Genomic DNA, 25,768 nt, shown 5'->3' with positions numbered 1-25,768 from the left:
GAACCAGCAAGATGGCAGCAGAGTAAGGAGCTCCTAGAGTCAGCACCTGCTACAGGGCAGTTAGTAAACACTTAGAGCTCTCTGGAGCTATTTGAAGCACCTGTCTGGGGGCTCCAGGAGACCAGAAGAGCATTCTGCCACTCCTTGAAGATATGGAAGGAGGAGACTGCCCATCTGCAGAGAAGATCCATAAATAGAGTGCTCCATGCCCAGAGGCTGGTGCCCATCCTCTACTGGAGGCACAAGCCACCTCGGGAGCTGTTCCACGGCTCGAATTGGAAGCTCCACTTCCCAAAAATGAGGGAGGAAGAGACAGTTGGTCACCACCTTCAGCTCCTGATGGGTAAATTCAGTGGGCTACAGTATAATCCTGAGAACAGCTGAAGTTGGAGTCTGTCCAAGTCAGAAAGAGGCCGGGAGCTGTCACCTTAACTCCCCACCTGGCACGAGGGGAAGCAGGTGGACTGAAAACCCCAGTGCTGGTGGGGACCGGCTTCTTTTCATCCAGAACAGATGGCAGCTCTAGCCTCAGCCCCAGCCCCACCTCTGGGAGGGAGGAAGCTAGGGGGACCTGCCCCAGCCTCTCTGGGAAATCACTGGCCAAGCTACAGAGGTAAGTGATTATCCTGCTTTGGCAGGACATGCTGCCCCAGGAGCTATTCTGTGGCTGGAATTAGAAGCTCCATTTCCCAAAAATAGGGGAGGAAGAGACATTTGGCCACTGATTTTGGCTACTGATTAGTAGACTTGACTGGCTAAGGTATAATCCTAGGAACAGTTAAACTTTGAAACTATCTGAGTTGGAAAGAGGCTGGTGGATGCCATTTTGGCTTTTCAGCCTGGCTGACTGACAATCACAGTGGTGGTAGGAACTAGTTTCTTTCACCCAGATTGGTCTGTTGCTTTAGCCTAGGCTTCAGCACCATCTCTGGCAGGGAGGTAGGCTGGTGGCCCTGAACCAGGCTATCCAGATAACTGCAGGTACCTTTGGCTGGAACAGACTAAATAATCAGAAGTTTACCAGGGCAACTGCAGTCATCTTGGACCTGCACTGCATAGATTGCTTCCCACAACTGCAGCTCCATCCCTGCTTCAGGCAAGGGAGAAAAGGGCATGAAACCTCATTAGTCTCTCTGGGAAACTACAGTCTAGGCCTGCACGACTTGGATTATTCCACACTGCTGTGACTCTGTCCTATCCCTGGCAAAGGAGAAAGTTGGAAGATGCATCATTGTTCACTGTGGCAATGAGGGCAGCTTGAGCCTCCACAGCTTACAGCACCAACTACATCTTTGGTTTCTTCTGCACAACCAGAAAGGAGAAAAGATAGGAAGTCCTAAACTAAAGAGAAAATCTGCACCCAGAATAAATACTCTTGTAAGCCAGATGCCAAGACACTAACAAAAAATTACAATCCACACTAAGAAACAGGAAGCTATGGCCCAGTTAAAGGAACAAGATAAGCCTCCATATGACATAAAGGAGTTGAGACAACTAATCATAGATGTTCAAACAAATATCTATGATTTATTAAGGAGATAATAAATTAAATGAGATGGCTAAATAGATTAAGGATATTAAGAATTCATTGGATGAGCACAAAGAAGAACTCGAAAGCATACATAGAAAAATAGCACATCTTATGGGAATGAAAGGCACAGTAAATGAAATTTCAAAAACATTAGAATCATATAATAGCAGATTTGAGGAGGCAGAAGAAAGGATTGGTCAGCTTGAAGAAATCGCTTCTGAAAGTGAACTTACCAAAGAACAGATGAAGAAAACAATGGAAAATATTGAACAGGGACTCAGGGAACTAAATGACAGCAAAAAACATGCAAACATACATGTCATGGGTGTCCCAGAAAGAGAAGAGAAGGGAAAAGGGATAGAAGGAATATTTGAAGAAATAATGGTGGATTTCCCAACCCTATTGAATGACATAGATACCCATGTCCAAGAAGCATAACATACTCCCATCTGAAAAAATCCAAACAGACCAACTCCAAGACATATACTAATCAGAATTTCAAATGTCAAAGACAAAGACAGCAAGAGAAAGGCAATGCATAACATATAAGGGATACCCAATAACATTAAGTGCTGATTTCTCACCAGAAACCATGGAGGCAAGAAGACAGTGATATGATGTATTTAAGGTACTACAAGAGAAAAAGTTCCAGCTAGGAATCTTATATCCGGAAATATTGTCTTTTTAAAATGAGGGCGAGAATAGTATATTCACAAATAAACAGAAATTGAGAGAATTTCTAACCAAGATACCAGATTTTCAGGAAATGCCAAAGGGTTGCTATAGCCTAAAAATAAAAGACAGGACAGAAAGGTCTGGAAGAGAGTCTAGAAATGAAGATTAGATCAAGAAAAGTAAATAAAAGTGTCAAAAGAGTGGGGAAAATAAAACATGACAGATAAAACTCAAATAGGAATAAACTTAACCAGTGATATAAAGCACTTGTATTCAGAAAACAGCAAGTCACTGTTAAAAGAAATCAAAAAAGGTCTAAATAAATGAAGAACATTCCATGCTCAAGGATTGGAAGACTAAATATAATTAAGATGTCAATTTTACTCAAATTGATATATCAAATTATCAATTTAATTGATTATCAAATTGATAATCAAATTGATTCAATGTATTCCCAATGAAAAGTCCACCAGCGTTTTTTTAAAAAATTGAAAACACAATTATCAAATTTATTTGAAAGGGTAAGAGACCCTGAATAGCCAGAAACATCTTAAAAAGGAAAAGCAAACTCTCATCTCCAGATTTTAAATTCTATTACCTAGCTATAGTGGTAAAAACAGCATGGTACTGGCATAAAATCAGACACATAGACCAATGGAACCAAACTGATGGTTCAGAACCAGACCCTCATATGTATGGTCAAGTGATTTTTTTGACTAGCCAGTCAAACCCACACAGCTCAGGCAGAAAAGGCCATTCAACAAATGGTGCTGAAAGAACTGGATATCCATAGCCAAAAGAAGGAAAGAGGACCCCTATTTCATACCTTATCCAAAAATTAACACAAAATGGATTAAAAAAACCTAAAAATCAAAGCAAGAACCATAAAGCTTGTAGAATAAATTGTGGGAAAATATCTTTAAGCCCTCGTGGTAGGTGGTGGATTCTTAAAGGAGATAAGAGGAGGACTGAGATGGGTTACTGATGTTTAATGCATGTAGAAGGTTTAATGAGCTTTAATGTAAAGGTGTGGAAATGTATAGAGTGGATGGTAACAAATAGTAACAGCTAGTTTATAAATTGGGATGTGGCTGAAAATGGTAGTCTAGGGATATAAATGCCAGTTGACAGAACACAAGAGGATAACCTAGGGACTGAATAGCACAGTAAACCAAGAGGTGGATGAGAATTGCTGTTGATAGTGCAGATGCAAGAGTGTCCTTTGTGAACTAGAGCAAATATACATCACTATTGCAGGGTGGTGGGAATGTGGAGAAGCCTGGGAAAAATACAACTGGAGTGACCTATGGACTGTGGTTAGCAGTAATAATGTAATATGCTTGCATCTATGCTAAAGATGTAGTGTGTTGATAATGGGGCAATATGGAGAATGTGTGCCAAGTGTACACTATGGACATGGTAACAATAAGATGACATTATTTGATCTTTAACAAATGTTCCACCACAGTGTGGTGTGTTGATAGATGGATGTTGTTTGGGAATTCTGCACATATCCATGATTGTTTTATAAGTTCACAACTTCTGTCATAAAAAGTGTATTTAAAAAATAATAATGGGGGGGTGTTGGGGGAAATACACCAAATGTAAGATAAGGACTATAATTAGTAGTAAGATTTTGACAATATTCATTTATAATGTGTAAGAAATGTCTCACAACAATGCAAGATGTTGGTGGAGGGTTGATGTATGGGACCCCTCTATGATGTTGTGCATGTTTGCTTTGTAAATCCACAATTTTTACTATACACTTATTGTTTATGTATAAACAATAGGTATATAATATATATAAATGACAAAGATAATAATAATAACAGGGTGGGTTGGGGGAAAATACTTTGGTTAGTAGTAATATTTTGACAATGCTCTTTAAATATTAGTTAAAAATGTTTGACAACAATGCAAGGTGTTGTGTTTGAGTGAGTTATGAGAGTTCTTTATGTTGCTATGTATGTTTGTTTTATAAGTTCAGAATTATTACTATACAATTGTTGTTTATGTATGTTTATGTATGAGTGATATACTTCAATCAATTTTAAAAAATAGAATTAGCAAAAATAAATAAATAAATAAAGCCTGTCAAGGCTTGCCAGATTAGACCAAGAATTTGATTAGCATCAGCATAAAAGGAGCTTGGCCACATCATTTAATCATGGAATGTTTTTCATCATGCAAACACATTCCTAGGTCTCTCTTACCCCAAACTCTGTTTCCCGTTAGGCTGCCTTCTTGCCACTTGAGCCTGACACCCATGAATGTCATGAGATCCCTTGGGTTGATATTATCTTTATGTCTGGTAGTAAGTCCCTGACTGATGATATCGTATCTTTCTCATCTGGATAGGTTAACATGTTCTCCCAAGTAAACAAGAGACATCCCATTAGACTTCCTTTGTCAATGTCATTGTGGCCTAAGGGGAAAGGACTCTGAACCAGGAAAGGAAAACTTCAATCAGCACCAGCTCCTTTTATAAATGGTGTGACCTTGGAAAAGCAATTTATGTCCTCTATATTTCTAACATGGAGTTTCCTAACTGGGATAAATAGTATAAATCCTACCATCCCCATCATTTTTATTATCAAAGAACATTTAAGAAATGCCTCCTAGGTGATGGTACCTTGCAAGTCAGACAGGCAGCCATGCCAGAGTCTAAAGCAGAGCATTTGAACCACATACGGCCATTCACAAAGTTGTACTGCTCTGAGGGGAAAGAAGGGGAAAACACAGGCATAAAGTTTTGTTTTTTTAAAAAATAAAGCTAAATCCCTTTAATATATTTAAAAAACTGCCCTTCATCCTAAGCTTTTATCCAATATATTTTTGGTATAAAATGTGTTATTTCTGGAAGCAAATGTGACTTAAGTAATAAGGACACTGCCTACCATGTGGGAGGACCTGGGTTCAATCCCTGGGGCCTCCTGGTGAACAAGAAGAAGAGAAAACATACCTGTGCAGTGAGCCAGTGCCCTCTGCTCCCATAGACCCTGAGCACAAGCCTGTGCCCTGGTGCTGACAGGTCTCCGATTCTTCCAGAGGAGGAAGCTCCTTGAAGGACCCGGGAGGCCGCATCTCCCACTGGAGAAGGCCCAGTCTGGATGTTCCAGGACAGCCCTGTCCAGGCTCTCTGCACACATCCTAAGGCAGGTTCTTCAGGGCCGCAGGTCTCAGCCCCTTCCCCAGTGTCCACACGAGGGCAGGGCAGCTGGGCCCTGAGTGTCCAGTCTGTGCTGCCCACTGTTACCTAAACCAACTCCACCCTCCTCCCCAAATGCCTTGGCCCCAGGGTTGGCTCTGGTCACCAGTCCACAGCACCACAGTCCTCCCAGGTGAGGTTCTCTTCTGGGGCCCCTGATGTCTGTCCCAGGAGCTTCACCCTGTGCCAATCAAGAGTATTTGAGGGCTGTGGGTTGTGGCAGTAAAGCGCCCTCAAGCAATTGTATCAGGAGATGAAGAACCAACAGGAGCTCAAGCGGGAGCATGAGTGCCCCCTAGTGGCTCTTTCCTGATAGAGGAAGGGCAAAAGGGGGCCAGGGTAGTTGAGACATTAAGTCTGACCTTGGACAAAGGGCAGGTTCAGATGAACTGGAACTGAGGAATGTAAGGGGAGGAGGACTGGGGATGGGGAGAGTGGCTTAGGAAGATGGGAAAGAGCAGGGATGGGACAGCAGGTTTCTAAACTTCTTCACATGATATGCTGGGCTGATATTTCTTATTTACCTGGTGAAGACTTTTAGTTTGATAAAGGCTGCCAAGGCAATATACCAGAAATGGGCTTGCTTTTTTTAAAAAATAAGCTTTATTGAGATATATTCACATACCACACAATCTATCCAAAGTGTACAATGAATGACTTTTAGCATACTCAGTGTTGCGCATTCATCACCACAAAAAAATTGAGAACAATTTCACAACACCAAAGAGAAAAACCCCACACTATTTAGCAGTCATCTCTCAATCTAACTATCTTTACCCAGTCCTACACACCACTAATCTAATTCCACCTTTTAATTAATATATATTTACATTTTATATAAATGGATCTTACAGTATGTAGTACTTTGTGTCTGGTTTCTTGCACTTAATGTAATGATTTCTTTTGCCAGATATTAACATCTTGTAACAGTCATACACATCACAATTGTTCAGTTTCAAAAAAAAAACAGTCTTAAATATGCAATATTACCCCTTTTCATATTTCACTTGAGGTTTCACTATGCTATACAACACCGTGTAAATTTTTAGCTTTTCTTGTAGAAAAATCATTTTATTCTTTCCCTTTCAACCACTGGCATGCCTATGTAATAGCACTGCTAGTTACAAATATTATGTTGTGCTTCTACTTTTTTTAATTTCCAGAGATTAACACACAACATTTTTAACCAATTCTGCACAATTTAATCCTCAACTTTCCATTCTCTAAACTCACTCTATTTTGTGGTGACCCATATTTTAGTTATTAGCTCCATGCATTTATACATTACATTTAGTTCATAGAAGCACAATCAAAATATAGAATACAACATATCAAAACTTATGTGATACAGTGAAGGCAGTGCTGAGAGGGAAATTTATAGCCTAAAACTCCTATATTAAAAAAAAAGAAAGAACTAAAATCAAAGCTCTAACTGAACAACTGGAGAAACTAGAAAAACAACAGCAAACCAATCCTAAAGCAAGCAGAAGGAAATAAATAATAAAGATCACAACAGAAATAAATGAAATCGAGAACAAAAACAGAAGAGAAAATCAACAATTCCAAAAGCTGTTTCTATGAAAAGGTCAATAAAATGGACAAACCCTTAGCTAGACTAACAAAGGAAAAAAGAGAGAAAATGCAAATAAATACAATCAGAAATGAGAGGAGGGAAGTTTTGACTGACCCTATAGGGGAAAAAAAGGAACATAAGAAGATATTATGAGAAACCGTATGCCAACAAACTAGACAACCTAGATGAAATGGACGCATTCCTAGAAATGCAAAAACAACCTACACTTATGGTACAAAAAATACAAGAACTTAGCAAACCAATCACATTTAAAGAGATTGAATCCATCATCAAGAATCTCCCAGCAAAGAAAAGTCCAGGACCAGATGGTTTCACAGGTGAATTCTGGAAAGAATTTCAAAAAGAATTAACAACAATCCTGTTTAAACTCTTCACAAAAATTGAAGATGAGGGGAAATTACCCAACACATTTTATGAAGCCAACATCACCCTAATACAAAGCCAGAAGAAGATACTACAAGAAAAGAAATTTACAGACTGATCTCTTTAATGAACATAGATCCAAAAATTCTCAACAAAATACTTGCAAAAGGAATCCAACACATATCAAAAGAAATACACAACACAACCAAGTGAGATTTATTCCTCGTGTGCAAGGGTGTTTCAAGGTGTGAAAATCAATTAACACATCACATTAACAAATTGAAAGTAAAAATCACATGATCATTTCAATCGATGCAGAAAAGACTTTCACCAAAATCTAGCATCCTTTTTTGTAAAAAACACTTCAAAAGATGGGAATAGAAGGGAAATTCCTCATGATGGTAAAGGGTGTAGACAAAAAACCCATAGCCAGCATCATACTCAAGGGGGAAAAGTTGAAAGCATTCCCTCAAGATCAGGAACAAGACAAGGATGCCCACTGTCACCACTGTTATTCAGTATTGTGCTAGAAGTTCTAGCTAGAGCAATTAGACAAGGAAAAAAAGGCATCCAAATGAAAAAAGAGGAAGTAAAACTCTCACTATTCACAGATGACTTGGCACTATATTAGGAAATTTTGAAATGTCTACAAAAAAACTACTTGAGCAAAGTGGCAGGATGCAAGATCAACATGCAAAAATCTGTAATGTTTCTATGCACTACTATTGAACAATCTGAGGAGAAATAGGAAAAATATTCCATTATAATAACAATAAAGGCTCAAATACCTATGAATCAATTTAACCAAAGAAGCACAGGATTTATATTCACAAGAAAAGTACAAAAGAATGCTAAAAAAATCAAAGAAGACCTAAACAAAAGGAAAGATAGTTCATATTTGTGGTTTAGAAAACTAAATAGTGTGAAAAAATGCATCCTACCCAAACGATTTATAGATTCAATGCAATAACAGTCAAATTTCCAACAGAATACTTCACAAATATAGAAAAGGCAATTACCAAATTTATTTTGAAGGGAAAGTGCACCAGTATAGTCAAAGGCATTTTAAAAAAAGAAGAGCGATGTGGGAGGGCTTCATTGACTGATCTTGAAACATATTGAAAGCCTCAGTTGTCAAAACATGATATTTGGCATAAAGATAGACCCACTGATAAGTGGAATGTTTTAGAATCCAGACATAAACCCTCAACTCTATGGCCAACTGGTTTTTGGACAAACCTACCAAGTCCATGGTAACAGGACAAAATAGTCATTTCAAGAATGGTGCTGGGAGAACTGAATATCCATAACCAAAAGAATGAAAGAGGACCCCTATCTCACTCCGTATACAAGAGTCAACTCAAAACAGATCAAAGACCAAAATATAAAAGCCAAGACATTAGACTACTAGAAGAAAATGTAGGGAAACATCTTCAAGATCTTGTGGTAGGTGGTGGTTTCTCAGATCTTATACCAAGAGCATGAGCAACAAAAGAAAAAAATAGATAAATGGAACCTCCTCAAAATTGAATAGTTGCTCATCAAAGTAATTTGTCAAAAAGGGGAATAGGCTGCCAACTCAGTGGGAGAAAATAGTTGGAAATCACATATCAGATAAGAGAAGCTACAACTCAACAATAAAAGACAAATGACCCAATTAAAAATGGGCAAAAAATGTGAGTAGACATTTGTCCAAAGAAGAAATACAAAAGGCAAAACAACACATGAAAAAATCAACATCAGCAATTTGGGAAATGCAAATCAGAGTTACAATGAGATATAATTTCGCACCTATGGGGTCAAAGCCCCCTCTCACTTAGAGGTGGAGTGGGCATCACCATCCCAGAATTTTCAGTAATGGGGAATAAAATATGGACTAGAGTGGATGTGCTGGTATTCTACTGTAGACTTGTGATTCTAGCAATGGAAGAAGTTATATCATTGATGTGGAGACAGTGACCACTGGAGGTGCTGAAGGGAGGGAGAGGGAAAAAGAGGTGTAATTTGAAGGGTATTTTTGGGACTTAGAATTGTCCTGAATAACATTGTAATGACAGATACAGGCCATTATATATCCTGCCATAACCTACAGAATTGAGTAGGAGAGTGTAAAGTACAATGTAAACTATAATCCATGATGAGTGGCAATGCTCCAAAATGTGTTCATCAAATGCAATGATTATACCACACCAATGAAAGAAGTTGTTAATGTGGGAAAAGGTGGGAGGTGGAGGGAGTGGGCATATGGGAATCCCTCATCAATTTTTATGTATCATTTTATATAAACTAAGTACCTTAAAAAAGTAAATTAAAAAAATAAGCATGGTCCATGGTTAATTAGCTACCATCTTGAACAGAACAATATATCTCTGGCATGTTGTAAATGAATAAAAATTTAAAGGTATAATAGAAACCACTAAAGAGCCTTGAAGTTGGCAATGTTATCTAGTTGCAGCCAAAGAAGGAAAAATTGATATTTGTATATTTTTAAATCTCCATGGAACAAAGCCTTTTTAAATAAGGGAAAAATATCTGAAAATGCCTGCAGCTACCACAAACAAAAGAAAACTTGCTCATGGCTAAAGAACACATGAAATTGATAAGACACAATCGGCTAGAAAAGTGGGCAACTCTTCAAAGTGAAAAAATCTAAAAATGGCTCTTAGGCATATAAAACTCAGCCATAAGCATGTGGGAGAGAAGTGCATTTATGTCATCCTGAGACAGTGAGTGTATCACATTATGTGGTGGCTCCAATGAGCAAAGATCTCCATGTTTGATTACAGTGTGTGCATGCACTGCGGTGATGAGGACCCAGTGTAAGCAGGAGGGTCCTCACAAGGGGAAGAGGGAGAGTCAGAGAAGGAGACGTGACAGAGAGATTTGAAGATTTGAAGATGCTGTGCTGCTGCCTCTGAAGGAGAACGTAGGGCCTGAGAGCCAGGGAATGCAGGAGACCTTTATTTTTTTTTTAAATTAAATTTTTTAAATTGACTTTGTAATAATATTACATTAAAAATATATATGTGAGGTCCCATTCATCCCCACCTCCCCACCCCCCCTCTCCCCCCCCAACAACACTCGTTTCCATCATCATGACACATCCACTGGATTTGGTAAGTACATCTTTGGGCACCTCTGCACCTTATAGACAATGGTCCACATCATGGCCCCCACTCTCCTCCATTCCATCCAGTGGGCCCTATGAGGATTTACAATGTCCGGTGATTACCTCTGAGGCACCATCCAGGGCAGCTGCAGGAGACCTTTAGATAGTGGAAAAGACAAATGGATTCTCCTCCTGAGTCTCCAGAGACAATGCAGCCCTTATCAAGCCACGTGTTGTGTTTCATTCCACTAAATTTGTGATCATGTTATAGCAGCAACAAGAAACTAATACAAGGTGCATCACTTTCTCCAATTCAACTACCAGTGCCTGTCGGACAATGACACAGTCAGGGCCAAATCATGCAAATCTTTGCCACTCTCTCATCTCCTGAAACTTTTTTTTTAAAGATTATTTTATTTATTTCTCTCTCCTTTCCCCCATTGTCTGCTCTCTGTGTCCATTTGCTGTGTGTTCTTCTTCGTCTGCTTCCATTGTCAGGTGGCATTGGGAAACTGTGTCTTTTTTTGTTGTTATTGTTGCGTCATCTAGCTGCATCAGTTCTCCGTGTGTGTGAAGAAGCTTTTTCACATGGGGCATCTCTCCTTGAAGGGCACACCCCTAGCATGTGGGGCACCCCTATGTGGGGGCACCCTTGCATGGCATGGCACTCCTTGCATGCATCAGCGCTGTGTGTGGGCCAGCTCACCACATGGGTCAGGAGGCCCTGGGTATCGAACCCTGGACCTCCCATGTGGTAGGCAGATGCTCTATCAGTTGAGTCATGTCCGCTTCCCTCCTGAAACTCTTGTCAAAACCTAAACAGTCTCATGACCTGGGAGCTGTGCACCTTAGGAAGGAGCAGCCTTGTTTGTGGGATCACTGGCACATGATCGGAGTGAACCCCCCCTCCCCCGAGACCATCACCTCCCACAGAGCCCTCACGGAGGGACTGAGTCCCGTAGGTCTGGGTACATGGATGGGGCTGGAGGTGAAGGGGTAAGAGGAGGGCTAGCAAAGCAGAAGTTGCTCCATACTTTCCCCAAGGAACTTGGGCAGCCGAGGGGAGGGGCCACGTGAGACCACAGAGGCTTGGGAAGGAGCTGAGCCTGTGCCCGAGGTTCAGGTCTGAGCCTGGGGAGCCACTGGGTGCTTGGGGTGGGTGCAGGTCCCTCCTCAACTCCTGGAGTCCCAGAGGGACTGCCCTGAGCAAGTTCCTTGGGGAAAGTATGGAGCAACTTCTGCTTTGGGGTTGATTTGACAATAAATGTTTGTGTCACGGTTTAGAAGTTCCTGAAAAAAGAAAGAAGAGGCCTCTGAGCACCTTGTAACCTTCTCAGAACCAGGTGCTGCTTCTCCCAGGCTCTGGCCCCAGCCGGGGTTTCTCTGAGGATTCTGCTCACAGGCCCCTCCCTCCTGAGTCCCCACCCCTGTCCCCCCATTGCTGCTGTTTCCTGAATTGCTAAGCACAGCTGGGTGGGGGTGGGGAGGTCCTGGGCATCACCCAGCTCACCTCATAGATAGGAACAGCTGCCCTGGAGTCGTGCAGGGGGAACTGGGAGGGGGAGAGCAGATGTCAGGGGACAGGCAGGGGCAGAAGTGAGCCTAGGGCTGGAGTCTGAGGTTATTGCTTCTACTTGGCCACAGGTGGGTCCCCTGGATCTGCTTTCAACACTTCTCATCAGGACTGACACCTCTGTCCCTAACGGCCAGTCTCCAAGCCTGGAACACAGCACCCCGTCCCTTCCTGCTGCATCTCACCCTCGTTCTTGTTGACCCAGGGCCGCTGGCTGATGCTCCCAGGCCCACTCTGTGCCCTGTGCTGGACTCCAGGTTTCTCCCACAAGGTGGGCTCAGGGTGTGGTGGTCCCTGCCCAGCACCTGGACAGAGAGGACTAACCTTGACCTCTCAGGAGGGCAGGGGTCTGGGCTGGGAGTCAGTCCCCCTGCCCTGGGACTGTGCAGCTGGGTCCCCCAGCTTAGAGGATGGGGAGGGGACAGGCTTACTGGAGAGGCCGTGTTGTGGGGGCAGCCATGACCTGGGGAGCAGAGACGAGAGTGAGCACCAGGTGTGTGAGCAGAGCAGGGCCCTCCTCCAGGTGTGGGGGGTCCTCAGCTCCAGGAGACACAGTCCTGGGAGAGCATCTCCTGGGAGACTCACAGCCATCTTAGGGTCAAAGGAGCAGGTGAGTCCAGAGGAGACCCCAAAACAGCCCACAGTCTGGGCTGACACAGCAGCCAGGGGCGCCCCATGGGAGGACTTTATGCTGCTGAGACTCCCTTGAAGCCCCCGCAGGCCTGAGGCCCTGAGGAGTGACTGAGGGAATGGACACTGGGGGCAGCCTGGGTACCCAGCCACTCCCAGCTGCACCTGCACTCACCTGGGGGGCATGCCGAGGGCCGGGGCTCCCTGAGGTCCTGCTGGCTTCTGGCCCTAGGAAAGGTCAGGCTCAGGTATGCAGCATGCGGGGAAGGTGACAGCTCTGGTGTCAGAGCAGAGGGCAAAGGGGACCCCGTTCAGAGCAGTGCTGGAGACCTCCTTTCTCCATCTCTGCCCCAGGGAAGGGGCCAGGGTCTAGAGAGGGGAGTTCTGGAAAGACCTAGAAGCCATGTCTGCATGTCTGCCTGGGTGCATAGAAGGGCCCTCAAGCAGTTGTGGCCCAGGAGGATGTTGACGAGGAGGGACCCAGAACACAGGAGAGGAACTGACAGCCAGAGTGACCTGAGCGAAGGTCGGGCTTCAGGGAGCCCGTAGCGCCTGGTGCAGGACACCAGGGACCTCAGTGTGTCCTGGAACCTCGGGGACCCCAGCGCCCCTGCGGCTGCAGACGCTCCCTCAGCCAGGGCTGTGGAAATGCACCAACGGGCCCATCCCCGCATCTCCATCCCCCTTGACGAGAGGTGCGAGGACAGCAGAGGATGCACCTCCCCGCGGCCAGGACCCCCGTCTGCACCGTCCGGGCCTGGAGCTGCACATTAGCACTGTGACCTTGGCCATCGACCTCAGATCCTGAGGCTTCAGCAGGTCTAAGGTGCCGGGACCCTGGGCCCTCCACGCACACCTCCCGCCCTCACCACTCCCCCGCTCCCTCTTCTCAACTGTCTCCCCTGTGACCTCCTTCCCCAGGAGCTCTCTTCCCTCGGAGCCCTGATGGGGAGTGAGACCCCCGGCCTGGGAGCTTAGGGCTGAGGAGGAAGGAGCCGGGGAGGAGTGGGCAGCCTCCAGGGGCCCGGGCTCAGGAGGGGTGGGGGGCAGGGCCTCTCAGGCAGAGGGGTGGCCCTCCCCACTCCACACAGCATTGTCGCCCCAGGAGATTCAGGCCCTGGGATGCCCACCTTACCCTGCAGAGTCCCTGCACAGCAGGAACCACCCCAGGGCTGCAGTCAGCGCCAGCCCAGCCAGGACCCCCGTCACGATGCCTGCGATGACCCCAGCAGAAGCACCATCTGCAGGGACAGAGAGGGAGACTGAGGCCTGACTTCCTCCCTGCGGGTTGGACCCCCCTCTCAGGACTCAGCCTGGGCCTCCCCTCCCCCAGTGGGTGCCCCTGGGAGCTCTCTGTGAGGGGAGGCTGCACCCTTGTGGGCAGCAGTCCCTTCCTGGTCAATGCCAGCCTGGGGGGGCGGGGGGTGTCTCAGCCGAGGGTCGTCTCCCTGCAGGAAACCCAGAGGCCCTGATTCCCAAACAGCCCTGCACAGGAAACCCGAGGAGCGCTGAGTGGGCGGCATCTGCGGTAGGGACGGGAACCCCCTTCCAGGTGGTCCCTGACTCTCAGCGTATCTCCCTCATCCAGGGTCTAGGCTTGACCTCATCTCTCCAAACTCGCCAACAGCCCTCTTGGGGCAGGGGACTGGGGAGGGGCACACTATGAGCAGTTGTGCCTCCATCACCACACGGTGTCCTCCTGTCTAATCTCGAGCCACTGCCCCCCACGCCTGCCCACTGGAGGAGGGAGCTGTGGTTCCCGGGAGTGGATCGTGCTCCAGGTGCAGAGCGCAGTGCTCCCACCTCCTGCACAGGACACAGCGACCATTGTGGGAGAGAAAAGGTGTTGGTTCCAGACAGAGATAATCCAGCTGGGATCCTGGGGTGGAATCCGGAGCTGAAGGCGGCTGTGGCCCTTCAGTAATGACAATGGCAGTGAAGGTTTTTAGCACCCGTGGACTCAACATAAGACTTTCCAGGCCTTCCCACCTGAAATCCATTGACTATTCACTAGCGAACTACAAAGCCAGTGCATCATAACAACTGCTGCAGACAAGTGTGATTTCAAGATTAACAATAGCTCAGGGGATGGAAGGAGAGGACACTCACTGTCCTCATTCAGCCTGAGGGAGTGACTCTCAGTGGCACCGGCAAGCTGAGAATCACCGAACCCTCCACCCTCAGGGGTCTATGCTAAGGGTTCAGTTTCCCAGGAGGGCTTCACCCTCTCCCTAAGCTGTAGGCTCTGCCCATTGATGAGCCTCGGGATGGAGGCTGTGAGGGAGGCCAGGACTGTGGAGACCCTGCCTTCTGTGACAGTCTTGCTGGTTGATGGAAGGTCCTGTCCTGGAGGCTGAGACTGACTGAGGGAATGGGCCTGGGGCTCTCCCCTCCTCAGAGCCCTCAGCCAGCTTCCAGGTCCCCAGTGAGCTCCTAAGGTGTCCAGAGCACAGCTCTGACCTGCAGACTGTCATGTGTCTCTGTTCACATGACCTGGGTAGGTGAGGGCTGCCCCTCCCAAGACAAGGAAGAGAGGCAGCTCCCCTGACAGGTCACCCGGCATCTCTAGTTGAGTCATCCCTGGGAACTTCTTCTCAGCCACGGGGGCACCAACCTCATCTGCAGGTAGAAATCGCCTCCCATGGAGTTGGATCTTCCTAGAGTTCTGTGATTTATAAAGAGCAGGTCCCTGTCCTTGCCTATGCTTCTGTGAACACTGAGGTAGGCATCTCTCCAGCCCTGCCCAGCTCTGGGGCCAGGAGAGCTTTACACATGCAGGGAAGGCACTTTCTAATGTGCCATGAGTCATTAGGGAATGAGGATGGCCCAGACCAGCCTTCAGGTCTCTAGATATTCCACCTTAGTTTTTCTCCATGCAAAGAAGACAATCTGGCTGTGGATTGAACATCATGGTGAAGGAAACCTCTAGAGAGAAGTGGTTTCCATGTTAATGAAAGGCTGGTACTCTTACCAGTGTCTGTGAACTATATCATTGGGGTGCTGCCCTTTCCCCCCAAGAGGTATGTCATGGGTGCATCCACCTATGTGTCTGTACATCCTGATCTGTGTTCTTTTCTGAACCATATGTGGCCAGTGTCCACAGCATTACACAGCTGTGACATTGCGCAGATGGTTCTGCCCTGGAGCTACTTCTTTCCATTTCCCCACTGCTTGACCCAAGTGAGGCTCAGTTGTCTACTGACTGCACTCGTGAGAGACTCCAGGACAAAGGCACACGTGTCCTTCCCCTGCCTTCTAATCCAAGCATAGACTGTGTCAGACAGTCAGGGCATGGAGGGCTGGGGCAGAGCAGTGAGGCAGAGCTCTGTCCTGCTCATCTCCTCAGTGACCTTCATCAACCCCTCACCTGGGGAAAAAGATTGCGAGCTTGTTTCAAAGGCTTGAATGTTACTGTGGGACACGAAGTTTGGAAAAATCAGAGACAATAGAAAGGGATGTGGTAGTGGCATTAGGAAGCAACTTGACCTTGAGGGAACTTTCCCTTCCCTTCTATAGAGCCTCTTCCACTACATGGGCATCTCTGGATTGGGAGAACCCCCAACCCCACATTCCAGATGGAGCCAAGATCTGCCTTGACAACCAAGAGAAGCCAGGGTAGGGAGAATTTGGGATTTGCTGGTTTCTATTGAACACAGTATGGGAAAGAACTTCATCCAGGATCTTTCTGGAAAACCAGGCTCAGGGCTGCTGGTCCAGGGGGCCACTTACCAGAGACCGTGATATTCCTGACTGTGGTCCTATAGAGGCCAGTGACGCTGTTGTGGACACGGCAGGTGTAGGATCCGCTGTCATGCACAGACACGTTGAGGATAAACAGCTCTTGTGTGTATTGCTGGGGCCTCCCCTTGATAAGCCAAGAATACTGTGTGGGTGGGTTAGAGGCCGCGAGGCAGAAGAGGCTGAGGTTTGCCCCTGGAGAGTAACTGGAGCCAGGGGGGGAGATGGTGGGGATGTCGGGACCATCTGGAGCAAAGAGAATAAGCCCACAGAGTGACATCATCAGGTGAAGGGAAGCTCCTGGTCTGTGTAAGGGCCTCAGTGTCCTTCCGACCATGCCCCACATCACCCTCATCCTTAAAGGTCCACACACCACAAGCCCCTGTGCTCACTGAGTCTGATCTGAGATCATTAACCTGGTTCTCCCAGCACAGGTTGCTGGCCCCAAGGGTCTCTAGACAGGAGCAACCCCCCTCCTCATCTTGGCTGCAAGGCTGGGCCTGCCTGGATATGCCTGGGAAGGAAGTCATGGGCGGCCTGGGTGTCCAGGGCTTGAGGGTCTGTGCACTTGGACCTGAGAGGACCAGTGTGGCCTGGCCCCTGGCAGCATGGATTTGGGCAGCAGTCTGTGCCACCAAGGAACAGAAGTTACTCACAGAAAACCTTCAGGGTGAAGGGGTCACTGCGACGGGCACTCACTGTGTTCCAGGTCTCACACTCATAAGGTCCTGTGTCCTTCCTTGTGACATTGTGTATAGTGAGAATCCTGTTGTCCAGGGACAGCTGCAGCCTGGCACTGTCTGGGAGGCTCTGATTGTTCATCGACCATCGGTAGGTTGTGTTGTGATTCTCAGGTTCACAAGTTAAGCTCACGGAGCCCTGGCCCTCCACGAGGGTCGGAGGTGTTGCTCGTGATGAAGGGTGTGGGTAATGCTGCTGTGGACAGCAGAGAGAAGGTGACCCTCTTCAGTACATAGATCCTCCAAAGGCATCTTCCTATCAGAGTTGGTGTCTCTCGCCTCTCAGCCAACACTGAGTCTCTAAATGATTAAGGCAGGACTTTGTATTACTAGACAAATGCTTATCAGCCTGGGCACTCAGAGCACATGAGGACCCCCTGCTCTCTGTCCAGGAGGGCTCAGACCCTCTCCAGTGCTAAGTAAGGAGCAGTGTTTGGTCAGGGAAGGTGCAGGATGGGAATCAGGGTCCCTGGCACCTCTCCTGGGCTCTGCAGTGACGAGATGGTGCCAGCCCCACCTCGACCTCCTCACCTTAACATACGCTTGCTGAGGCCCCCCCCAGCTGCACAATGCACAGTCCTGCTTACTGTGTCCTGGAGATCTCATTCTTCAAAGGTGTCTGAGAGATGGGCAACGTGGGTCCTCTCATTGTCTAAAAGCCCAGGAAACTGGGCAGCCTGGCCAGGAGTTGGGTGTTGGGAGAGAAATAACCCAGAGGAGACCCAGAACAAGCCTGGTGGGTAGTTTTGTGTTCAGGCCGAGGGCCACATGGGAGGCAGTTCTTCCCAGGGAGTTGATGGTGACTAACAAGAGGCTGTAACTCTGTACAAGGCACAGCAGAGTCTAAGGAATGAGCTAGAACCAAATATAGGCACAGGCGGGAGCTGGCTGCCTTTGACAACAGAATCCTGTGCTCTGCCCTTGGTCTTTAAATTCCCTTCTTCCCTGATGAGGTCCAGCAGGAATCATGTTTATCTTTCCTGAAATCATAGAAATGTTTTCAAGTGCACAAGGGGTGATTGGTGGAGACAGAGGAGAGCATAAACTTACTGAGATATGGCTCTTACAGACCATTTGTTTGGGCAGATCTGTGATACAAATTTGGGGAGAAATAAATTTTTTCCATATATGAAAATGGTTATTAATGGCCCAAAGATCTATGACCACTTAATGGAAGGAATATTTCTAGAGAGAGCTATGAGGCCTTAGGCCAAGCTCTGAGTCTAGCAAGGTACCTATTATGATCAAAGGAAAGAAGCTGAAATCTGTTCTTCAGTGACCCCTGGGAAGAGACAGAATTGATCAGAGGGCAGTTGTTCTAAGGAGTCTCAATTATGTAAAAGGAGGAGAGAAGCCAAATTAGTTGAAACATTTTGTGTCATGGTAGTAAATTAGCAAATGCGTCCATTCACTAATTCCTATGGAGAGGCTGGCAAAGGGGAGGAGACTGGCAGAGGCACGAGGAAGGCTTTCTTTCACTTCTTCTAACCTCGGGAATGACAGGTCCAAGCTGAGGAGTGACCATGTGAGATGCCAGTGGCTCACGCAGCTCCCCTCTGAGAAGACCCACCTCATGACGATGGTGTTATGATGGGGAAATGGGAGTGTGAAGTGGACAGTGAGACATCAGACAGCACCTGGTCTGACCTGCTTCTCAATAGGGAAGGGTTTGGGACCACTGGGGAGAGCTGTGATCCTCACTCCAGTGAATGATGTGAGTTACAAGAAAAATGGGTGAGCTGGGCCCTTGTGCTTTGGGGGTGGCAGACCTCTCCCCTCTGCCGCTGAGTCTCTGATGAGTCAGATAAGGAGTCACATGACCACAACACATGGCCGGTTTCATTTGCTGGCATCACCAAGGGGAAGGGCCCTGGCAGGGACACACTGGAAGCTCCTTCTGCTGACTTGAGGCAATTGGCTCATGATGGAGCTTCACGGGGAGGGTGGGCCTGGCTACAGGTGGTGGTGGGGAGGGATCAGGACAGTCAGCCATCAGCAGGAGGACATGGGAAAGTGTAAGGGGAGGAGGAAGTGGTGCAGAGCTGGGCAGTTCCCAGCTGGAATGAAAGGGGAGGAAGATGAGGAACAGGGAAGGAACAGAGAGCCAGAAACACCCATGGCTTGAGCTGGTGGGTTACAAGTGACACAAAGACCCCAAAGACCAAGAGCCCCACGTGGTCCCAGAACAGGACAGCTCAGCCCTGAACACCCCACCTGGCCAAGCAGCCCAGGTCATCCTGGACTCAGCCCCAGGGGGTCAGAGGTGTGGGACAGAGGTCTCAGCCCTGAGGGACAGGGCTCCAGGGTGGCCAGAACCTCCTGGGAATCTGCATCAAGGCTCCAGCTCTGAAGAAAATGTGGATCATTCATTCATTCAGTCAACATTCATTCCTTCCTTCCTTCCTTCATCTAAGAGCAATGGAGAGTTTGTTTCTTGTGGGCCCTGAGCTGGTTGAAGGGCGTGCAGTGGGGAGAGAGAAAGCAAAGTCCTTTTATCCAGTGGGGGTGACACCAACACTTCAGCAAACAAACAAACCCATGATTTCCTGTCTATGTAGTGAGCATGTGGAGAGGCCACCGGGGAGGGGCCTGGACATAAGGGGCACAGACTCTGTTGATGCAGTAACTAGTTAGTCTAACACTGACTATTTCTCCACTTGCTCTCACTTCCCAGATGGAAAGCTCTACCTCTACATTAGGATTGTTTATGAGGAAAGGATTTGAAGTAAAGGCTGCTCTCCGGGTCCAACGATGCCTAATTAGGCCACGTGGGGAAGAAAGGTCAAGGCTGTGGCTGCAGACAGACCAAGACTTTGATCTGCCCATCACAGCCCATGGGACCCCAATTCAGTGACTATGGCATCCCCCAGTGCCTCTGTTTCCCCTCCATAAAACAGGAAAAATGATAACTAGTACGTGGCTTGCCACATTGTCTGCAAGTTAACTTTAAAATCCTCACAATCACCTGATCCAAAGCTTGGTTGGAGGAGCCACACAAATAAACAGCACTTGTTATAATTTTCTCTGTGGAGGGCTCCCTGGGCTGACCCCTGGTGGACAAGGAGCATCTTCTCTCCCCTGCTCCTCCTCTGGGGACGCTGACCTTCCTGGGGCCTCTCCCATGCTCCCCAGGACAGTCAGATCACAGCTTGTGACCGTGTGTGTCTGGGCTCTCCCTGCTGGGTCTCAGGGAAGGCCTCAGCTCTGCCAGGCCCTGCTGGAGCCCTTGGGGCTGAGCCCTGGCTGCTGACCAGCTCCAGGGGCCATGGGGCTCGGGCAGCTGGGAAATCCTTGCTCCAGTCAGCCCTGCCCTCAGCCACACCCAGGCCTGGCCACAGGCTCCCCAGGTCACCTGGAGTCAGAAGCCCTGCACAGGGGTCTGGGAAGGGGCTTCAGGGCTGAGCTCCTCCATGGGAGTACAGGGACCCCTCAGGCCAACACCCAGCTGAGTCCAACAGGGTCTGTCAGGGCCAAGTTCATGGGGAGGGACTCAGGGTGGGCCTGAGACCAAGCTCCCTCTGCTTAATGACTTCCTGAATGTCTGCAGAGTCTGGATTCGAGGAGGGAATTCTGATATAATGCAGCTTGTCTTCCCTGTGTGGATCTTGTCCTCTATGCTCAAACCCCAACACAGGGAGGGAATGTAGAGGGAGTGTAGGCCCAGCAATGCATCGACCCGCCCACCTCTCCCCCAACCCACAAGGTCACAGAAGGTCACTCACGGTACACGCGGATCTGTCCAGAGGCACTATGACTATCAAAGTTTGTATCTATGATTCGTAGATGATAGATTCCTGAGTCATTCTGGGTGACATTCTTGATCAGCAGGGATCCATTAGGGTATATAGTCTCTCGACCACTGTGGGCAGGTCCTTGGGTTATTTGTTGATTGTTTGTTATAAGTGATAAAATTTTTTGGCTGGTGTTCTCTCTCTCCCCTTTGTACCAGTGGTAGGCTCGAGGATCCTCTGGCTGATTGTGGACACACAGAAGAACATCGCTGCCTTCAGCAGCATCTGCTGGCACAGATTCAATCGTGAGCTGGGCTGTGATGGGCCGGCTCCAGAAGATCAAAAGTGAGACTAGGTGGGAAGAGAGAAAGTAAGTCAATCCTCGGGCATGTTCTGGGGTGGAGCGATGGCTCCTGGAGTCTGAGCAGGTCTCTCCCCGCCTCAGGCACCTGCTCACACCAGGGGTTGTCCTGGGGGCCTTCCCTGCCACCTCCTCTCCAGCTCCTCTCTCTTCCCCTCTCTGACCCACCCCTGCCCTGTCTCCTCGAGGCGCCATCAGCACCTGACATCACATTCTCCTCAATTTGCTTGTCATTCTTCATGCCCCACAAACGTTTGCTCCATGAGGGCTGGGGTTTCTCGCGTTCCCTGTTGACTCCCCAAAGCCTGAACACGCTGTGCTGTGAGGGAAGGATATAATGCGTGTTCCCAGGATCCTGCATATCCTGGTGTTTATTTAGCAGTAAATATAAAGATCAATTCCAAGGTTCCTGGATGGGCATTGGTTGGTGCCCCTTGTCATTTTCTTCTGGAGTGCCCATGTGACAAAAATCATTTTTGTGCAAAATATATGACCAGTGACGACTAATTTAGAAAACTTAGAGCAATTGTGGTTTTCCTCCCTCGTGCCAGTTGCGTTCCTGGGATTCTGCTGTTTCCGAGAGCCCCCTCTTCTCTCGTCCCCTCCCTTAAGGCTCTGAACCGCAGCCCTCTCTCCCCTCTCAGACCTCGCCCCCCCAGGACACCCAGCCAGTCTCTGCTCTACTCGCCCCCCACACCAGGGTCCAGTCCCCTCTCACCTGTGAGCAGGGGCCCCTGCCAGGGGGTGCGCTCTCTGCGGTGAGGGCCTGAGGGGGGCTCCATGGGTCTCTGCTGCCTGCGCTGTGCCTCCCTGTGTGGAGAAGATTCTGGCCCAGACAAGCTTCAGACACAGCGGCTCCTGCCCCGCGGGCTCTGGGCCCTTCCTCCCTCTGCCCTGAGTCTCCTGGGGGCAGGATTGCTTCCCCAGTCACGTGGTGGGGCTGGGTCTGCTCTGTCCTTGCCTTCTCCCCTCCCCTTGCAGCCTCCTCCCTGTCTCCCCTTCTTTCCCTTTCCTTCTGTGCAGTTTCCTTTCTCTGGGAGCTACCAGGGACTCTGCTCTCTCCATCGATGATTTTCCACCCCCAACACACACAGAAACACTCACATTTGTGCACAGTCCCACCCACACACACGCACACACTCCACCCCAAACATGCACACACTTGCCTTTGGTTGGGTCGAGAATAAACCAGCCTCAGTTTCCCTGTGTGCTTCCCTGGATCTGGCTCAGCCTCCCCTTCTTTCTCCTCTCATCCCATCAGCCTTTAACTTTATGAGGAAGTAAAACAACCAGGAGACACCTCAGAAGTGCTGTTACAGCAGCTGCCCAGGGACGTGTGTGCCCGCCAGGTGGGGTGCACCAGAGCCCCTGCACCTAACAGGTATGAGGTGAAGTGGTTCTAACTGGTCAGTTGACCACAATTTGATGCAGGGCTGTGGGGGCCCTGGACCCTGAGTGGACCCCACCCCCACCTGCACTGACCCCCTGCTCCTTTGTGGACTCTCCTGGGCCCTCAGCACTAGGGGGTCGTTTCACTGTGTGACACAGAAGCCCAGCTGGGCTCCCCGGGCTCCCAGTTTTCTCACACGTGCTGGAAGGTTGAATTTCCACCCAGTGAGAAGCTCACAGACATGGCTCTGGGGGCTGTGAGGGGCAGGTGATGATGAGGGTGAGGGGGTCCCTCCTTCCACCTCCAGGGTCTCCAGCCTGGCCTCTGCTTCTATGGACTGAATCTCGAGTTTCTGGGTCTCAGAGGCACTGGCAGGACCTGGGGAGGTGGGGGCAGGTTCGTCCTTGTCCTGGAGGAAGGGTCTGCATGGTGGGGGCTGGTGGGCTTTGGGCCCCATGTCCTCAGGGAAGGTGACAGTGAGACCCTCCCTGTCTCTGACTCAGCCCTGGGCAGAGCCTGTCCGTGTCCTCTCTGACTGTCCAGGGGCCTCTGGCCTCTGCCCTGCTGACTCCTGTGGCCACCCCGCTCTTCCCATGGGTGAGGCCCAGCAGGGAGGGGGTGCCCAGGCACCAGCACACAGGGCTCTCAGGGGCCCCAGGAAGGAGCAGGCAGGACAGAGAGGGTCCCAGGGGGCTCCCAGAAGTGCCTGTGGGAGCTCAGGATGGAAATCAGCTCCTCCTTACCTCCTCACCCAAGGCCAGGTTCAGGCCTCAGGGGAATCATTTCCTGTGCTGCTCAGTGTGTCCTGCTGGCGCCCCCTGGAGTCCATGAAGAGACCTGCAGCCAACGTCCCTGGCTGCTCCAGGCTCCACATGGTGGGCCCGTCCTGACTCCTGAGTCCTGATGGACTCCGACCTCCAGGCTGCAGAGTCAGCCCCGGGTCATGTTCGCTGTGGGTCCCTGGCCGCCCAGACTCCACCCAAGTGCAGGGTGAGCCCCGGAGTGGATGTGCGTCGTCAGAGTGTCAGAAGGAGCATTGCCTCAGGAGGAGCTCCCTGTGCCTGAGGATGAGGCAGGGCCCTGGGGTGTCCCTGGAGGCTGTGGGTGGGGCTGGCCTGGAGCTGGTGTCCTGAAGGCCCGTGTTTCCCTCCATCCCAGCCCTGCGCCGTGGCATCAAAGCCACCCCTGCTACTTCTGTGATCTCCTCTACTCCCTCCTCAGCCCCCGGACCCAGAGCAGCTCCCCTGGAGACTCACTGGGTCCTGGGGCTCCTCTGTCAGGGAGGGGAGGCCCGTGGGGCCCCTCAGCCCCTCTGCGATGGAGACAAAGGCAGGTGCTGTGTGAGCCTGTTCCCGGCCTGCACGTGAAGCTCCCGCCTCCCCACGACTCCTGGGGCTGGTGGGATGGACTCAGGGACCAGCCAGGGCTCTCCACAGCCCAGGGCCCCGGGCTGGGCGACCCTCCCTGACCGCTCTGTGCTCTTGTGGCTCCTCCCCTGGTGGCAGCTCTTCGACCTGGGATCTCGAGTTGTGTGTCAGGTCAGGTTCTTGGTGAGAAGAGGAAGGACTTGGGCTGTGGGCTCAGTTCCTCCTGGAGAAGTGAAGTGACCACAGGTTAGAGATGGGCTGGGTGTGTCAGTTTCCTGGGGACAAAGCGATTTCCGACTTCTGACTGAAGGGAAAGTGCCAAGTGTCCTTGTGGCATGACTAGAGCCGCCCTGGGGTGGTAATATTTTAGGTGAGGTCAGGAGCTGGAGTGGACGTTGTCAGGGAAGGATGGCGGGTGTGGAGGGCGGAGGCTGCAGAGCAACAGCCTTCAGCTGGAGGAGCTGACAGGGTCCAGTTTGGGGGGAGATTGGAGAGGGGGGACGACCGTGGGCTGAGGTGACCTGGTGGGGGTGGGACACTGCTGGCTGTGGGCGCCGCTGAGGGAGGCTCCGCGCTGCGGGGCGCTCGGCCGCCCCCTGGTGGACAAAGAGGACAGTGCGGAGCAGAGGCCCCTGCCTGGGCTGTTGGGTGTTTTTAGTCAAGGTCAACCTGTAGACGTGTCAGGGGTCACATGCCACATCTATGCCCCACCGTCCGTGCCTCACCCCTCCCCAGTGCGATGACCCCAAGTCGCATTTCTAGGAACTCGGGCCAGTGCGTTTCCGTCTCTGTCGTGTTACGCTGTGATGTCCTCGGGCGCCTTGATGTCTGAGGCCCGAGCGCGGGGCGGGGGAGGGTCTGGAGCAGAAGGGGAGGAGCAGGAGCCAGGCCTGTCAGGAGGGCGGGTGTGCGCCAGGGAGCGAGGGGAAGAAGGAGAAGCCGCCTTTGCTGTTGTGCCAGGGCCTGGGGCAGGGGCAGGGTCCTGACTCTGGGCAGACAGCGCCCTCACCTGCCCGTTGCCGGCGTCAGGTAGGCGGGAGCTCCTCCCCTCCTGCTCCTCAGCACCTGGGCTCAGGCGCACCCTGGGCCATGCTGAGTCCTCACCTGCTAAGTCCCCGTGGGCAGGGCTGTGGCTGCGGCTCTGTCCCTATCGGTGTCCCCGGTGCTGAGATGGCTTCTCACGCCAGGCTGGACGCCCACAGGGCCTGGGTTTCCTCCTCGCCTCCCTCCTCCCTTCCCATTTCTCCGTGTTCTGTCCTGCACCCCTTCCCCTGGGCCTCTGCTGAGGGCCTCCCCTATCCACCCCGCCCCCTGTCCCCGCCCATCACAATCTGCTTGGCTTCACTAGACCCTCCCTGTTCTCTGAGCCCCTGTATTTCCGTAAGTAAGGAGGGAGAGGGCGCGGTGGTGCTCTCCAAGGTGCTGCCCTGTCTGGATGTTTTGCAAATGAGCAGCCCTGGAGTGTCACCAGGAAGGAGGTCCCTGGAGAGAGTTCTCCATCGGGGGTGCCTGGCTCACAGGTGAGAGCTTTGCTCCTGGAGTGGGAAGGGACCCGGCTGCACCCTGTCCTCCAGCTCCTCCGTCTCCAGGAGTCTTTCTCTGTAACTTGCCCTCGTGCTATCCCTGATCCTGCCGAAATCCCTATTGCAAGGCTCAGCCTGGTCAGAGTGTGGTGTGGAGATCTTCGAGCCCTGTCCTAGCCCCCAGCACAGAGTCTGCATCACAGGACGGGTCAGGTAAAGTCAGAGCCATGGG

At 49.7% G+C, this 25,768-nt stretch overlaps 1 pseudogene; it reads right to left on the bottom strand.

Moving 5' to 3' along the window:
- Window positions 1–13,817: 13,817 nt before the first annotated feature.
- Window positions 13,818–22,132, bottom strand: LOC105744215 (cell adhesion molecule CEACAM8-like; annotated as a pseudogene).
- Between the last annotated feature and the right edge of the window lie 3,636 nt (window positions 22,133–25,768).

Source organism: Dasypus novemcinctus, chromosome 18 (assembly GCF_030445035.2).
Source record: "Dasypus novemcinctus isolate mDasNov1 chromosome 18, mDasNov1.1.hap2, whole genome shotgun sequence".
Lineage (NCBI taxonomy): Eukaryota > Metazoa > Chordata > Mammalia > Cingulata > Dasypodidae > Dasypus > Dasypus novemcinctus.
This window is presented reverse-complemented; position numbering and strand designations above follow the sequence as displayed.